This window comes from Zea mays, chromosome 2 (assembly GCF_902167145.1).
Source record: "Zea mays cultivar B73 chromosome 2, Zm-B73-REFERENCE-NAM-5.0, whole genome shotgun sequence".
NCBI lineage: Eukaryota > Viridiplantae > Streptophyta > Magnoliopsida > Poales > Poaceae > Zea > Zea mays.
In genome coordinates, this window is record NC_050097.1 from 68,501,201 (window position 1) to 68,519,811 (window position 18,611).

At 42.9% G+C, this 18,611-nt stretch overlaps 1 long non-coding RNA gene across 1 annotated transcript; it reads right to left on the reverse strand.

Moving 5' to 3' along the window:
* Positions 1 to 189: 189 nt before the first annotated feature.
* Positions 190 to 1,081, reverse strand: LOC103646553 (uncharacterized). Its single transcript, XR_002750010.2, has 4 exons — positions 994 to 1,081; positions 758 to 849; positions 581 to 648; positions 190 to 481 (listed from the first exon to the last, which is right to left on the reverse strand). It is a non-coding gene; the product is annotated as an uncharacterized lncRNA (long non-coding RNA).
* Between the last annotated feature and the right edge of the window lie 17,530 nt (positions 1,082 to 18,611).

The window sequence follows — 18,611 nt, forward strand, 5'->3', positions numbered from 1 at the left end:
TACCTATGTCGTCTCCAGATGTCTAGGTCTTCGTCATGTCCTTCTCCGACAGCGAACCGGTTTGTCCGCCTGTTCCCTTCCTCTCCTGCTCTACGAAACCTTGGAAGTGGGGGAGGCGAGGGATGAGGTCTCTAATTTGCTGCTTATGTTACCCGTGCGTTCATAAAAAAATATTATGCGAAGAGCAGAGGCAAATAATAAAAAATCTTGAGATCTTTTTGGTGGATAATTTACGTGGGTATTGTTGTGAGCCGTCGCAACACACGGATAACCCTAAACCCTTCGACATCTCAAGGAACTAACGATGCCTGATTGTTGGTGGCCCTGGCAAGACATGAAGACCATTGTGCTGCTCCAGGAAGAGGCAAGCCCATTGTTCTACTCCAGAAAGCGCACGGTGACGCAGACGATGTTTTAGTTGTTCCGCGGTGGGAGGCCTCTGCTTCGAGTCTAGGATCAGCTTCACCATGGCAACGACTTCCTACCAAACGAACAAACAGAGTTGTATTCTTAGCCTCAAGTGAGGCGCCTGTAAGAACTGCAGAAGATGAAAGATCAATGTGTTCCATTTCATGTTCACCTCGTTGGTCACCACATCCCAAAGGCCATCGTTTGCAAGGATGAGGACGAGTTGTCCACCACCTCCTCCTGCACCAAATAAATAATGATCTTCCAAGCCAAATCCCAAGGAATTTGCATTCGGGCTTTCTAGGGGGGCTCTTCTCTCTGCTTGTTTGCTGAGCCAAAAAACACAAACCTTGATCTTTGGGTTAGCAACCAAATACTGCTTCAAGAGCTTGTCCCCAAATGCTCATAAAACTGTGACGACGCCACCTACACGCCATGTTCCTGCAAAATTTCACCCATGGAAGTTATCTAAATATAAAAATATGTTTTTTAACTTCTAGAAATTTGTTAAATAGTCAAGAAAATATTATAAACTTGTGTTATGAAGTGGCGGCCACCTAGTAAACCAAGGGCTTGAAGACATACCAGCCCACATCACAAAAACTACGGCTTCCTCTATCTTATGTCTCTCATTCGTCTAATCCAGCTTGTGGTCTCTTGAAACCGCTATAGCTGCAGCATCACCAAGAATTTTAACTGAGGACTTGTGGTCTTGGAAAACCAGGACATATAAGGTAAATAACGCATGCATGAACTAACAAGTGATCTATGCTACAATTTAGAGCATAGCGTATCTGTGTTAAACAAAAGCTAGCTAGCATGCTCTATGCGTGTTAGACAAATTAGTGACATGAATACGAAACTTCAGTTCTGCGACAGGCCAGCTAGAACCTCAAGAATGATGGTGGAGATAGAAAGTGTAAAGGAGACATCGAAACACCGGCTGGAACATGAAGAGAAATCGCCTCACCATTCCCTCCTCTGCATATGACTGTCAGAGTCCCCAACATTTGCAACCATGAGACGGTTGCCTACAAGGATGGTCGTGGAAGAGGTTGTCCCCGCATCGTGATGACGGTGGCCAGTATCATCTTTCAAGCGGGATTGGCCTCCTTGGGCGGCAAATAGATTGTGCTGGCATGGGGCTGCACTAGCCGACGACATTGGGGGAGGCGGATGCCGATGTCACTACTACAGCAAACCTCTGTACAGGTGGTTTGGTTCGCCTCTACACAGGCGGTTCCAGGAACCGCTTGTGTTGCACCGACTGTGATGTAAAACAACATCACAGGCGGTCAGTCAAAAACCGCCTGTGAAAGACACACATTACAGGCGATCCAATTCAAAGGAACCGTCTGTGATAGACACATCACAGGCGGTTTCTTATCCTAGCCGCTTATGTTAGCCACACATCACAGACGGTTTTTTATATAAGTCCGACTGCATACAATATAAATTACAGACGGTTTTCAATATACAGATTCATATACAGAATTTTCAAACACAGAATATACACAAATTTCATACACAGATTATACACAGATTCACACAGATTGCATACACAGATTTATACATATCAAGTTCCATAACAGGTTCCATACACAGATTCATCCACATATCAAGTTCCATCGTCATACACAGATTTATACACATATCAAGTTTCATAGACAACTAAACATCTCAAAGTTCCATAGACAACTAAACATCTAAAGTTTCTAACTAAAGACCTAAACACTGTGTGATATCGTGTACAAACTTAGTTCTGGGAATTTTTGCAAATTTCCATTTGTATTGTAGAATAGCCCTTGTTGATGAAGAACTTCACGACGCATAAAGTAAAGCAAGTCTCTTACAACCTTAGCCACGCCGACGGAAACCATATCTCTTTCTAACCATTCAGCATTGATCTTGGATTTAGGAACCTGCAATGAAAGCAAAAAGCAAGCAGTGCTAAGAGTAATATGATGAGCAACAATATAACATAAAAATTGCAACATAGACAATGATAGCGAACTTACATCCTCACGATTGACCATGTAATGGAAGGTGACACGACACCATTCGCATACATAATAACCGCACAGGACAGTACCCGGAGGTTGTTTGTCACCATATGGAAATAATGATATTGACAAATTAGGCTTGTCCTCTGGATGTTCGCCGCCAAGATCTTTCCAATAAAAACGGTATGCACTGCATATAAGAATAGCATTGTGAGATTAAGAATACATTTGTTAAGTTGTAATAAGTACAAGTGTGCAATAATAATCATACTTCTCTAAAATCTTCAAGAAGTCATTATACGTAGCCTTTTCCATTCTCAGTGAGTCGAAGACCACGACTTTACCATCCTTTGGAAAGATCATGATACAAATGTAGTGGTCACTATATAGACATAGACGAAAACACATGTTAAGATCACGATTGTCATAATTTATAGTTCAAAACCATGTCGATAACTTACTTAAAGTGGTGCGGAGCTATTATTAAGTCCTTGCCATGTTGTACATGATTATACATGGCTCGTCTAATGTATGTCGTCATTACCTTCATTTTCTTTCTCTGATTCTGTTTGACGGCTTTCTCAAATTCAGCATCGTCCAAGTCTTTGTATTCTTCTCCATGTCTCCGAGCAACTTCTTTGTAGCGAGCTTGGGATATCATCAACGGGTCAAGAAACCCTGTCTTAAGTTGTTTCTTCTTATCATCCATGTATTGCATCCTACGTGTAAAAGTGTTAATCGTTAGACTCTCGTTTATGTGTGCGTGTACAAAACTAACAAATATGAAAGTTTAGAGGTACTTACAAGCAAAAGAGGGTTAAATAGTTGGTTTCCATCCTTTGTCGGTGGTACAACGACCAGAGATCGTCAAAGAATAAATGCCGCACAGGATCTATATGATCATTGCTCCAAAATGCATCTTCTGGCACAACAAATGTGAAGTCCTCGAGTTTGTATTTGTTGCTAGCCACCATGTACCACTCATGCATTCTAATCTTCGGAGTCGACAACTTAGAAAGTTGCACCATCGTCAAGAACGGCCTCCCATTCACAAATTTAGGAGGAACATCCTCCTTCTTGTATACCGAGATATTGGTTTTAAGACGTAATGATTCTCGAGTATGAATCATTCCATCTTCTTCCCATACTTCGAAATTGTCTATTTGGGACCGTGTGCCTACTCCATGAGATGCTGATTCCGCTTTTGATTGATTTGTCATAACTCTCCGCAATTTATGCAGGTAGTGTGACACTGATTCTGACGGTTTCTTGACATCGTCAGTGGCGATTCGCTGATGAATTTTCTTTGAAATAGTTGGCCCTTCAACATTGGTGCCAACCTTTGCTTCCTTTTTGATGTTGACGTCGACATTCTGAGGAACAATTTTGTCTACGTCCCCCTCGTCGAGTTCCTTCGCAAGAGGCGATATGATTGTTTCAACGATTTTTTTGGAGGTCGGTGTCATATTTTTCTGCACCATGGGGTGTGGAATGATCGAACTATCTTTTTGTTGCATTGGTGTTGAATTCGGCGTTGGTGACTTATGACGCGATACACGGCTTAAGATCGGCTCATCACCCAACTTGATGTCGCGTCGATGCCAAAGGACCAACTCGTTCATTGCCTCCTGCAAAGTTATGATCCCCTCAACTGGATAGTCTATCTCCCAATCTTCACAACCACTGTCTGTGATTTCTAGAACTTGGACCACAGCATAGTGTGGCGGGACATGATTATCCTTGTAGTTAACAAGTCCTGGTTTTACCAAACCAGTAGCAGCTTGCTTTGTTTTTGTCCCAGATCGATTGATTGGAATATGAAGAAAGCAAGGCTTGTCCTCAACAATATCGTCTACAGGGTACTTGGTGAAGTCTTGCACAGATCCTACACTGCTAGGGACTATAGGTGGACTCATGTGGCTTGGCTTGAGTTCAAATGATATGCATTCTGTTTTCTTCATTTTGTTCATCACGTCATTAATAGCCTTTTGTACCCTTTCATCAATAGTCTCTTCAAGGGTCCTTTTCGACTTCTCGTGTTTCCTATATGATGACGCATACTCTAGAAACGCCTCTCTCCAGGAAATCTTAGAAGAGATTCCTCGAGCCCGTCCAGTGTGTTCAGGATTGCCTAGTGCTGCAGTTAGTATGTCATTCTCCCTCCGAGGCTTAAATTCGCCTTTTTTCTCTTATCTGCATATTCTTGAATTTTTGTCGAAACTTCGCCTACCAATTCTGGATGCAAAAGTTTGCCGTCCTCACTCAAACCTGCCCGACCTAAGATCCAACGAATAGCTCGCTCATCGATATCTTTTAATATTGGGTCCAAAGTGCTGTTAGCTATAGCTTCCTCGATTATCCTGTTCCACTTCACAACTTTATGGTGATATCCGGTTGACCCCAGGCGATGGGGGTGTTTGTTCATCTTCGCTCTCTGTGAATTAGTTTCGCCCAGTTCTTTGGCCTTCAGTTCGGTCTTCTGACGAACAAATTCCTCCCACTGAGCTTGAGTGATTTTCCCCATTTTCTTGGGCGGAGGAACCTTATTATTCTTAACAAATTCCCTATTCATCTCGGCCTTCCACCCACGAAACATCTTGGCCATAGCAGAGAGCATCGACTTCCTTACTGCATCCTCTATGCCTTTTGGGAACTTGAATGACTCAGACAACTTAGCCCATAGCTTATTGCGGGTGTCTTCATCTAAATCCTTCCATTTTTGAAGTGTGATTGGCACTATATCTCTAACAGTAGACCCGTAGGAATTTTGAAACTTTGTAACCACGTCAAGTGGTTCTTCAGGAAACCCCTCTGCATTTAGTTTTGTTACGTACATAACTGCACCTTCTTTCATCTGATTCGGACCTCGTCGCCCTCGTTTCCGCTTATGTGAAACGGATGATTCAGGCATCGGAGCATCCTCCGTGTTTCGTGTAGAACATGCATCCTCTTTCTTCTCTTCATTTGAAATCTATATATTGAAACAATTAATGGCCTTTCATATATGAACATTATTTTAGAATATAGTCGGCATATTTCTATTTACCTCTTCATCGTTGGGAATATAGTCGGCATCAAGCTCATCTGATGTTTTTTTCTTCCTTGAAGGTATAGGAGTACAAGGATTGTCGTCACTAGAACTATCCTCCCCGCTCCCTTCACCGGAGCTGCTCGTTGTCTGCCATTCAAGTTTGGTCGCGTCTTCATCAACTTTGTTAGACGCACCGGTGCAGACCACATCCATCCTAGGCTGCTCGTTGTCTGCCATTCAAGTTGGTTCCATCGATAAAGGGATATACTGTTAGTCTGATATACTGGTTCCATCAATAAGGGAACTTGGAGAAAAGGTGATTCAAAAGAAATCGAGCCCAAACCCGCCTTCGTGTCCCTCCTTTACTCCCCAAACAGAAAGCCCAAACCCGCCTCCGGGGCAGGATCGGGCCGGGAAGCACGGAGCAGATAGAAGTGCACTTCCCAATGCAGTTAGACAGAGAAGGCATGGCTGTGATGTTATAATGCTGAAGGACCCCAAGAAGAGATTATGCCCTGTCATCCACCACTGCCCGTTATTTGTGGGCTTCACCGAGGGCGGGAAACATTTGGTGACATCAAACGACCTTCGGGCTGGGGACGTCTGCGAGCTTGTTAAGGGGCCAGACGATGGTGAGCCGGTGTACTCTGTCCGGATGTGTGGTCACAAAATTTAAAGCCGCCCCGGCTTCATCTGTGCGCTTCTCTTCTCTTATGTCGGCTACTAAGATCACTTAGCACCCCACCTAAGAGAAGAGAAGCACACACATGAAGCCGGGGCGGCTTTAAATTTTGTGACCACACATCCGGACATAGTACACCGGCTCACCATCGTCTGGCCCCTTAACAAGCTCGCAGACGTCTTCAGCCCGAAGGTCGTTTGCTATCACCAAATGTTTCCAACCATCGGTGAAGCCCACAAATAACGGACAGTGGTGGATGACAGGGCATAATCTCTTCTTGGGGTCCTTCAACATTATAACATCACAGCCATGCCTTCTCTGTCTAACTGCATTGGAAAGTGCACTTCTATCTGCTCCGTGCTTCCCGACCTGATTCAGGCATTCAGCCGATGCCATTCTCCATATAAGTCCCGAACAGAGAATAGGGATGAGGTAGTCAAGATTGTAGGCGCTAGTGCTCAACTACTAGCATCAATAGATATGGACACAAGTCCAAATTTGGTGCTACTCGGCACCATCGATATCACTAGGGAAAAAAATACATCAAAGAGATCCACTTCCCAATAGTACTCGAAGATAGTTCATTGACTTGACACTCTCTAAGAGGTTCATACAAAATACATTATCTCTAAGAGTGAAACCTACGATACTCATATTGTGTTGTTTAGGACTAAACATCAACAACCCCTTGATTGGTCGCTATCATACTCAATTCCAAAATATTTTTCCAATATGTCGGCTTGAGTAAGGAGATCTGGGCTTGGGAGTTCCTCCAAATCATCTGCAGCTTCATCATCTTCAGCATATTGCAGGGCTTCATCTTGAATAATTTTAACCCTCTTGGAGTCATCATACTTTTTGATGGACAGAGCACACTTCTCAAGCATGTCGCATACATCTCCAATTTGAAACAAAGTGGTCTTAAGTGTGTACACTGATTTTGGTTCACTAGTATCCACAACCCCATCAGTCACTAGACTGCGAATGATGTCAACATGTGTCTCGATGACTCGAACTGAGCTCTCAACCATGTCAAGTGGCTCTTTTTGCATCTCTGAAACTTAAAATGACCAAGTCTCACAATCAAAATTGAGATTGCAACAAAGGCAGGGATCAGAGGGAAAACAAGGATGTGGCTTATAGGGCAAAAAGAGAGGTCCAAATAACATTGTCATGGCTATGAACAAGTCAAAGATGGGAGATAAGAACAAGTCTTATAACATAGGGTTGGGAAGCAAAGATAGGTATTCAAAAAACTTAGAAGGGAGATAAGAACAAGTCTTATAACATAGGGAGATAATAACATTGTCATGGCTATGTACTTCCATGATGTATGTGGCCATAAGCACATTTGGCCTAATGATTATCAAACAAAGATAGGTAGTCAAAAAACACTAAAAATAAACTTCATTCGAAGGATACTAACACCTTAATAGTATACAAACATTTAATCAACAGGGATAAAAGAAATAAAAAAACTGATACATGAGAAGTAATTGACAACCAAACAATAAGCAATAAGCATATTGACAATATATGTAAGTGAAAACGCCAACAATAATTAATCTAAGCACTGATAATCAGGGATAGCCATCGATTGGGCAGACTATTACTTTGTGAATAATGTATGCACCTCAACGCAGCAAGTGAAGCACTTATGAAATACTCCAAGTACTTAGGAAACCTTCATATACACAATGAAATGTTATTAAGAGCATTTTTCTGCTTGGTTCTTGAACTCAAATAAGAATGCATATACACAATTTGTAGAACATTGCTTGCTTGTAGCCAACAGACTGAATTACAACAGATCAAGAGATGCATACGACTAATCACCAACATTTGTATGGCGGCGTATGTGAATTAAGAGCTCGGGGAAGAAGAAATGGAACCTGAACTTTGACCTTATCGAGAGGAAGAAGAAAGACCTCGTGGACGGTGGCGCTTCGGGCTCGGGTACCGTGACGGCGGCGCTTGGGCTCGGGGACTCGGCGCTCGGGCTCGGGGACGGCGAGCGCTCGGGCTCGGTGAAGGGGACGGCAGCGCTTGGGCTCGGTGAAGGGGACGGTGTTGCTCGGGCGCTCGGGGACGGCGGCGCTCGGGCTCGGGGACGGGGACGGCGGGGCTCGAGCCCGGTGAAGGGGACGGCGGCACTCGGGCTCGATGAAGGGGACGGCGTTGCTCGGGCGCTCGGGGACGGCGGCGCTCTGGCTCGGTGAAGGGGACGGCGACGCTCGAGCTCGGGGACGGGGACGGCGGCGCTCGGGTTCGTGCTCGGGGACGGGGACACGGCGGCAGCCTGGCGGCGCAACTGTGTCAGCTCGGGCGGGAAGAGTTAGGGTTCCTGCCGACCAACGAGCCTTTTATATTGTAAAGAATCCTAGGTGGATATTTAGCAAAACCGCCTGTGATAGACAACATCACAGGCGGTTGTTTATTCCGACCGCCTGTGATAAATTAACTTCACAGACGGTCGACGTAAAAAACCACCTGTGATGTTATCTATCATAAGCGGTTTTGATAAATATCCACCTGTGATGTGTGTACACTATAAAAGGGCTAGCCCCCCACGGGTTCCAGAACCCTAACTCGCAGAATATTCACAGCACTGTAGCGGCGGCGGGTTTTTTTTTGAGATCTACAGGGAGAAGGTTTTGTTTTTGAGTTTATTGATTGATTTCAATAGTTTATGCATATATATGATCTCCATTTGTTTTCTTTCTCATTTTGATGCGATTTTTTGCCTCAATTTTGTAATATAGACCGGATTTGAAGAAAAGCTTTGGAATTCAAGATTTGGACTTATAATAGTTGATCTAGTTTAAAGATTCTTTAAAAACACAGTTGTCTCACCTCAAGGTATCTATTGTTGCAATGTTTGTTTCATTTTCATGCACATCAATTCGTTTCATGTTTTATGGATGAATTCAATTAATTAATGATTTTATTGATGTTAATCAATATAGGGATAGGTAATGGACCGAGGTTGGATGTACAATGTGCCAAGACCACATCCGTCATATATTTGAAATTTGAGAAGCTTTATTGAAGCGGCCAAAAAGCACGCGAATTTGCGAAAGAGCAAGGAGATATTATGTCCGTGCATCGATTGTGATAATAAGATAGCTTGGAGAGATACAGGAGTAATCCAATCACATCTGCTAAAAAGAGGGTTTAAAAACAATTACACGATATGGTCAGAACATGGTGAGTTGGATCCGTGTGAAGTGCCTAGTAATGACGAGAGAGTTGTCGGAATTTTAGATCTTAAAGTTGATGGTAAAGTGGATAATGTGGATGCTAATCAAGATTTTGAAGAATTTGATTGCGAAGAGATGTTGCGCCATATGGAACCAGAAATGTTGAGTTCTGTGGGATCGCAGAAAGGGCTATCTAAAATGGAGAGACTAGAAAGTGCCTCAAAAGAACCTTTATATGATGAATCAAAGGGTTCTGACAAAGAGTTTACTACACTGCGTACAGTTCTAGAACTTCTGAAGTTGAAGGCTAGCGCCGGATGGTCTGATACTAGCTTCACAGATCTTTTGAATTTTCTGTCCCAATTACTACCAAAACCCAGCAAACTACCAACAATCACTTATAAAGCGAAGAAGCTTATATCGCCCATAGCTCTGGGTGTGCAAAAAATTCATGCATGTCCGAACCATTGTATTCTGTATCGTGGCGATTTTGAGAATGCATCAAGATGCCCAGTTTGCAATGTCAGTCGATACAAGAAGAGCTACAATCAAGACTGTGTAAAAAATTCCCGAAGAAAAATAAAAACAAGAAATCCACTATTGGACCTGAAAGTGACGATGACACTTTTGATGACATGGATGGGAAAAAGAAGTCAAAGATCCCAGCTTTGGTGATGTGGTATCTTCCAGTAATTGATCGCTTAAAACGTTTGTTCTCAAATCCTAGGGAGGCTGAGCTTATGCGTTGGCATGCTGAAAATCGCAAGCAGAATAACAAACAGATTCGACACCCTGATGATGCATCACAATGGAAAAATTTCGATCTTATGTATCCTGAGTTTGCCAAAGAAACCAGAAATGTAAGATTTGCTTTGGGTACAGACAGAATGAATCCATTTGGTGAAAAAAGAAGTGTACATAGCACCTGGCCCGTGACTTTAACGATGTACAACCTTCCATCATGGCTGTGTCACAAAAGAAAGTACATTATGTTGACTATTCTTATTCAAGGTCCGAAATCAGCTGGTGTTGATATTGATGTGTTCCTAGAACCTCTTATGGAAGATATGACAAAGCTATGGAATGAAGGAGTTAGAATATGGGATGAGTATTGCCATGAGTATTTCAACTTAAGAGCAATTATATTTGTTACCATCCATGATTCTCCCGGTGGCGCCACACTATCAGGGCAAAAGACTAAAGGAAAGAATGGTTGTGTAGTGTGCGTCGATGGAACTGCTTCCATGTACCTTAAATCATCCAAGAAGTTGGTGTTCATGGGACACAGACGGTTCTTGATGAAGCAGCATAAGTACCGAAAGATGAAAGAGGAATTTAACAATCAACTGAAAAGTGAAGGTGCACCAAAGCCTTATAGTGGGAAACTTGTTTTTGAAATTGTAAAGAACATTCATGTTGTATTCGGAAAGGGAAAAAACAAAGGAGAAAAGAGAAACAGAACTGACCCTTCAACTTACACAACTTTCAAGAAGCAATCAATTTTTTTCAAGTACCTCCCATACTGGAAGGATATGGAAATTTGCCACAGCATTGATTTGATGCATGTAACAAAAAATGTTTTTGACAGCATTATTGGGACCTTGCTGGGCATGCCGAGTAAGACAAAAGACGGACTCAAATCACGCAATGATCTAGTAAATCTTTAAATCAGACCGGAACTTCATCCAGTGGATAGTGGCAAAGGGAAGCCTTACCTCCCCCAGCTAGCTACAACTTGTCAGTTGAGGAGAGAACAAAGATTTGCAAATGTTTGCGTGGGGTCAAAGTGCCCACAGGTTTCTCATCCAATATTAGCAGACTAGTCAGGATGAAGGACTTGTCTCTATTTGGCTACAACTCTCATGACTGCCATGTGATGATGACGGTGTTCCTCCCAATTGCGGTAAGAGCCCTCGAAACAGAGCATGTCAAAGTTGTCATCACACGCTTGTGTTACTTTTTCAATGCGGTTTCACAAAAAGTAATAGCTTTAGAAGACTTGGACTATCTAAAGGCATACATCATCGAGACTATGTGCAAGCTTGAAATGTGTTTTCCTCCATCATTTTTTGATATGCAAGTATACCTAATCATACATCTCGTGGATCAGATAAAAATATTAGGGCCACTATATTTACATCATATGTTTCAGTTGGAGCGATACCTGGGAGTATTAAAAGGTTATGTGCGAAATTGCGCTCACCCAGAGGGTTCAATCATGGAGGGATACACTACAGAAGAAGTGATTGAGAGCTGTATAGATTACATCAGTGACGGAACAATGATAGGTGTGCCTGTACCTAAACATGAGGGTAAACTATGTGGGAGAGAGAGAATGGGCAAGAAAACTTTTCGCGTTGAGGATTACAAGCTAGTACATTGTGCTCATGGTAGTGTACTACAACATCTCACGATAGCCGAGCCTTACATAGAGGAACACCTGGATGAGCTTCGTAAAGAAAATCAGAACCGCACAGAGGACTGGATCATGAGGGAGCACAAACATCGTTTCAGCGAATGGTTAATGGACAAAAAATCCCATTCGGAGACTCTTTGGAAGAGAAAACAATGAAGAATTTGGCTTCTGGGCCATCGTGTTTTGTGACATCATGGCAAGCATATGACATCAATGGGTACACATTCTATACTAAATCAAAAGACATGAAAAGTGTTGCACAAAATAGCGGTGTTCATATCGATGCTTTTGACCTACATGGACAGAAGACCACATATTTTGGATTCATAGAGGAAATATGAGAACTTGATTATGGCCCAAGCATGAAAATACCCTTATTTAAGTGCCAATGGGTACAACATCCCGTGGGGGTGATAGTGGATAACTACGGACTCACACTGGTAGACTTAAAGAAAGTAGGATATAAAGATGACCCGTGAGTTCTCGCCGAATGTGTTGCACAAGTGTTCTATGTACTCGATCCAGCAGATGAGAAGATGCATGTAGTTATTTCTGGAAAGCAAAAAATTGTTGGAGTTGAGAATGTGGGAGAACAAGATAAGGAATACAATAAGTATGAAGAGATGTTCGTCTTTAACGGTCCAGAGAGAATCAAGCGTGTGGAAAAGAAAATTGATAAGAACTTAAAGCCATACATGCGGAAAAATGGTAGTTCATGAAAAATTGTATGAATCAAATTGTATTTGTTATCATGTATGATCGACTATGAATTGTGGTTGCCAATTAATTTAAAATCTCTCTAGTTATCTATGTGTGCTATTATAATTCATTTAAATTGTATTTGCATATTATTGTTAAAAATTAAATATTAATTCGTTTAAATTGTATTTGTATATTTCTGTTAAAAATTAAAATTATTTTCATATTTAAATTGTATTTTCATATTTTCACAATCACAGGCGGTTTTTCCTTACGATCCGTTTGTGAAAAGGATAGAGCACCACAGGCGGTCCTAAACAAAACCACTTGTGATACTATTACATCACAAGCGTACCGAACCGCCTGAGACATCACAGGTGGTTTTCTAACCAAACCGCCTATGATGTAAAAAGCCTACCGCTTGTATAGAGTCAAATTGTACTAGTGTGTAGAGGGGAAGGCTGGAAGGGACCAGCAGCAACCGACGACATCGGGGGAGGCGAATGCTGATGCGGAGGGGAAGGATCGAAGGGAGTTAGGCTTTATACGTGCATCAAAAAAGAGATCGGTCTCACCTGGTGATGGCTGCTGAGTGCTGAGGCACATCCTTATCCAGGTGGGCGATCGGTTACGTGCGATGAAGACGTGCGGCGAGGCGGGCGGCTAGTTCGTTGTTGTACACGCGACGATGAAGACACACGCTGGGACGGGTGGCAGGTTTGTTGCGATGAAGATGCGTTGCAATGATGAGGCCAGTTTCACCCACGTAGGATGGTCTAAACTCGTCCGTTGCGCGCTGACCCAAAAATTTTGGTGTCAACGGATAACTACTCCCCGCGTCCACCTCCCATTCCGGATCGCACGCCAGATTTTCCTCTACAACATGTTCAGTAGATGTTTATGGTGCGAGTTAGATTAGAAATAACTGTAAGGAGTTTTCTATAAAAATATGACGCGGGACGACCGTTAAAACTGATGTTTTAAGTATAGTAGAGATTTCTAATGTGTAACATTCATTAAAAGGTAATTTTATCTACACTTCCTTAAGAATGTCCCTCAACTATTTTATTCAAAGAAGTAATTTAGTTCATATGAAGATCTTTTCACTTTCATTTAGTCTCTTTAATTTCTTTATTATAACACATATGTAATTTTAAATCTTGGAAATACATTCTCTCGATTACTCAAAATATTATTTTGAGGTGTTACAAATTCTACCCCCTTATTAGAAATCTCGTCCTCGAGATTTGTAAGAAAAAAGATGTATACCCATATTGTCTTAGAGCATATGCACAAACAAGAACCTCAACATGATACATAACTTATTAGCAATACATAGGGTCAATTAGACCTTATTATAATTCCTAAAATAGTAAAATACTAGCTACTAACTAAAATAATATTTAGGTCTTACAAATCTCTACTACTCTATATGTTCTTAGTGTAGGCGTGCACAGGCGCTGTTCTGCCCGCCGCGAGCACGCCGCGATTTCTCCACGCGCTTGCCAGCGCGCAGTACCCCGCAATCCGCCGCCTTTCCATCCGCGCCCGCGATCCACCGCGCCATCAAATGCTCGTCGATGGAAGGTCAGCGCCCGCAACGCCTGCCCCTGCGCCAAATCCGCCGCCACGCCTCTGCGCCCGCAACACTCGGTTCTGCCATCGCACGGGTACGCGACCTCAGAGGATCCCCACCCTCCTCCCACGCAGAATCCGTCGCGAGGTCTCCGCCGCCCTAATCGCGCCCTTCCATCCAGGGTTCGGCAGCCGCGCCGAAATCCTCCTCTGCCTAAAATCTCGTCGTCCTGGCTATGGTGAGCGTGCCTTCTCTGACCCTGGCCGCTGCGAAGCCACTCCCGGATGGCCTCCGCCTCCTACGTGAACCCGTCTTCGGAGATCTACAGATCCCTCATCACCTCCTTGAGTATCGGGCAGAGGAAGTAGGATGGGGCGCCGTCGGACTCGGATAGCGACGATGGCGACCTGCTCGGCGCTACGCTCACCGCGGCCTCCAGCACGTCGCGGGCCTCCTCCAGCAACAGTGCGGCGGGGAGCCGCGGCCTCTGCTTCGCCTCCACGTCCACGCCACAGCATCTCAACCCGAGCAGGGCCACCTCCCTGGCGCGCTCCGTCGGCCACCCTCCCGCCACCTCCTGCCACGACGCCCTGCCGTCCACGGCCTCCCGCGCCGCCTTCCTCGCCAGGAACGCGGGTCTCTCCTTGAGTATCGGGCAGAGGAAGTAGGATGGGGCGCCGTCGGACTCGGATAGCGACGATGGCGACCTGCTCGGCGCTGCACTCACCGTGGCCTCCAGCACGTCGCGGGCCACCTCCAGCAACAGTGCGGCGGGGAGCCGCGGCCTCTGCTTTGCCTCCACGTCCACGCCGCAGCATCTCAGCCCGAGTAGGGCCACCTCCCTGGCGCGCTCCGTCGGTCACCCTTCCTTCTCCGTGTTTGTTTCCCCGTGCTCCATTTTTTTCCTGTCGCTCCCATCACGGGCTCCAGTTTATGCGCGTTGGTAGGAACATCCACTGCCATTATGATATTAATCAGATTGTCCCTAGAATAAGATTTACCAGTACTTGCAGCCAAGGGGAAAGGAATGATGTTAGTAATATATATACATAAACACTTGCCCACTCGGTGTATATCAACGGCCAAACTTAGCAACACAACACCCCGAATCTCTGATGAAGATGCAAGTGTAGTACACAGCTCTCGTATTTAACCCAGCTTTCCGTTGGAAAAGTTAGCAACAGCGTAGTCAGATATCTCCACCTATTTATAAACGTATGGATCTTACAGAGCTTACAGAGCTTACAGAGCTTCTTTGGTACATTTCTCTGGTACATTTCTTAGATAAGCTCCTAAGATGTTTTACATTCTTTAGATTGATGTTTTAGCTTTGTCCGATGTGCAGATACACACTCAGGGATAAGCTCCTGCCATTGTTTCATTGCTTCTTTCCTTCGGTAATTTTAACCGTGTCTTTCAAGCAAAAAGAAGGCTGATGGCAATGCTACTTTTTTTTATATGATCCTAAGGTTTTCCAATAACAGTGTATTAACTTGAACTTTTTAATATACTCCATTTCACACCATCTCAGCAATGTCTTCAGCAACCTTTGGAGGAGGTGGAGGACAGTGTAGGGCCTCCTGCCGCTTTCCCCACGGAAGAAGGTAAAAGCCACCTATCACTAGCACTGATCCCAGCACGCTGCACAACAAAAATGGGAAGGGAAGGGCAAAGCATAGCAGGTGACCTCACTTTCTTCATGATTATTTTTACAAGATAACATATTGGCATATAGGAGTGGTAATTTTACTAATTCGTTGCCTTGACATTGTGGCATGATTTTAGCGCAAATTTAGTCTTTCAGCTTGATGACGACTAAATACAAATGTCACTGCCATAAAGCCTCCTTTCGAAAGCTATGTTATGGAAGGTAGCTATCATTTTTACTTCATGCATTGCAGAACTTTCCTGATTATGATTTACGATACGTGAAACATTTACATAGAAGGTTAATAATTTGGACTGTGCGTTGGATTCTCCATATGACATTACAAGATGAGATGAAACCATGATCTTTCTTAATGGTTTGCTAAACAAATAATGAGATATACTGCAGTGTAGTCCATGCTCTCTAACCAGTGCACTTTATATTTTAGATCTATGGAAAAAACATTGTGTGGACCTGGACAGACTAATAATCACATCATGACCATTCATAGACATTGCTCAGAGTTTAGAAAGAATATATTCATCGATTCTGAAAAAGGATCTCTTTGACATCATGTGACAAAAACAATGACACGCCCGGTTTCCAAATCCTAAAGGCACGGGACATTTGTGTAGACCCAAACTGGTACTGGGTTGGCGTTAGAGCATTACATGGATACATCATTATCTTCAATTTACTCTTTCAATTGTTCCTTGACTGGCTTGGCCGTGAGTACTCTCCAGCTCAAAGATAGTTTGATTCACACACTTCAAAATCTTATGTTTGTCTTTTAGAACAAAACCCAACATTGTATAATTGGTGGTTGGCATTTGACAAAATTAAGTGCTAATCCGAAAATGCTTCTCTGCTCCGTTCGCTTCGCAAACTTGAACTGTGCTGGCGGCGTCAGTTCGCTTCCCAACATCAATCCAATTTTTATTGGTTCTTTAGAAATAATTTATACAATATTATAATGTTTGTTCGACATTGTTTTGTTTTAGCCTGTTGTTTCGGCTAGCGAGCGGGTGCGGAAGAAGGAAGGGAGAGGCGCTTGGTTGACCCAGACGACAGGACACCGCCGGGGGTTCGCTGCAACGCAGCGACGGCTTCCACAGCTTCTGAGGCCAAGGTAAGCTTTCAAGCGAATTTGTCGCTGCAACTGTTCTTTAGCCAAGCCTCGCGAGTTCTGGCTCCGGGGTAGGCGGAACATTCTCCTGTGTGCATTGCTTGCTGATCAAACCTGCTATTGCTTGCTTTGGTATAGTTGATTAAACGAATTTAGTGCGCCTTCTGATGCTTATCTGCTCAGAAGATTAGTATAATATTTATTTGCTTCTCTCTAACTGGATTTAAATTGTACTGTCCTATAGAAGTTTGAATGTATACGCAAAACCCATTTTTAATTTAGCTTATTATTTTGCCTGATGTATCATGTATGTAAGCTTCGAGTTAAAAGAAAAACTGACGGATATTTAACTAAACTAGATCTATGAGTAATTGTTGAACTGGTGAAAGAGTTAGAAGGCAACTGTAAGCCTCTGTGTGCTGGCGTAGGTGATATATTCCACACCAAAATGTGTAATAGTTGGCTCATACTAAGGCTTGCAACTCTTTCTATCTTTTACGGTTTTCCAAATTGATAGATGGTTTGATTAGTATTTAACATTATTTTGTCTCTATGGATGGATTGCAGAACAGCTATTCTCTTTCAGTGATTCATCAGTCTACCCACGGACCTGCAAGTAATTTTATCAATGACCCTAGACATCATATGTCCTGGTAATTCATATAATTGTAGAACGACTTACAATTTGGAACAAAGATAGGTTTTTATTTTTTATTGAGTTGTCTAAATATTTCACTTGCATTTTTTATATGAAGGGTCGAAGTCTATGAATATTTAGCTAAGCAACCTGGGAAAGCAATATATATGCTGATCTCAGTTACAAGGAAATAACTAGCTTCAATGATATACGCACCTTCCGAAGCCTTTTTCTTTTCATGATTTAACACATGTACTTTTTAGATAGTCTATCAAGCGAATTGTTGCTAATACTCATGGGTTTGCTTCCTCCCAGCTCAGCGTAACTGGGATGGACATCCTTTAGTGCCATTTTGAGATCAATAGACATTATGTTGCACATTTCATGAATACTGTTAGTCTGGATGTCAATTTTTTGCAGCCCTCCATTCTGAACAAAAAAATACAATTAATTTAAGAATGGCAGCTAAGCAACCTGGGAAAGCAATTTAAAGCTACCTTTTCTGTCTGAAGATCATTAAGATGCTCCTTCAATTCCCCTAATCTCTTCAAGGATAAATCATTCTCATCTACCACAGGAGCAGCAGGATCCCCATGAACAATGGCTCCTGAAATTTCTGCTTGTAGACGTACAATCTTTGATTGAATAGCCTTGAACTCATTTACTCTCTCATCCCTCCTACGCCTCAAATCTTCTAGCACTGGCTCTATCTTAGCGAGTTGTTCCATTAATGTGCCCCCAAGCTTCTCTGACTGAATAGATAAATTTTTCTGAGTGTCAGTTTGAAAACTAAAAGTTTAGAGCTACAAAGATAGTTTTTTACTGAACATTGAGTTTTTTATTGAACAAGCAAATATTATTATTTCTGTCTTTCTTGCTCACTGTGGAATGTTTACAAAATTGTTTTTTAACCTGAAAGTAGGATATGTTCTTGAAAGGGAAATGTGCCCTTGGGCCATTTCTAAGTATTTTGGTGATTGAGTGCAAACACAAGGTCTTAAATGTGAAAATATGCTCATGGATGGACAAGTTGCAAATCACAAGTAAAGGTATGTTTCTAAGCCTTAGTACATTGGTTTTGTGTACTAATATCTTGTCTAAGTGTTTAGAAACAGAAAGAAGAAGAAGAAGAGAAGACTTGGCTGTGTGCAGCCAAGGGGCTGTTTCGGTCTGGGGCACCGGACT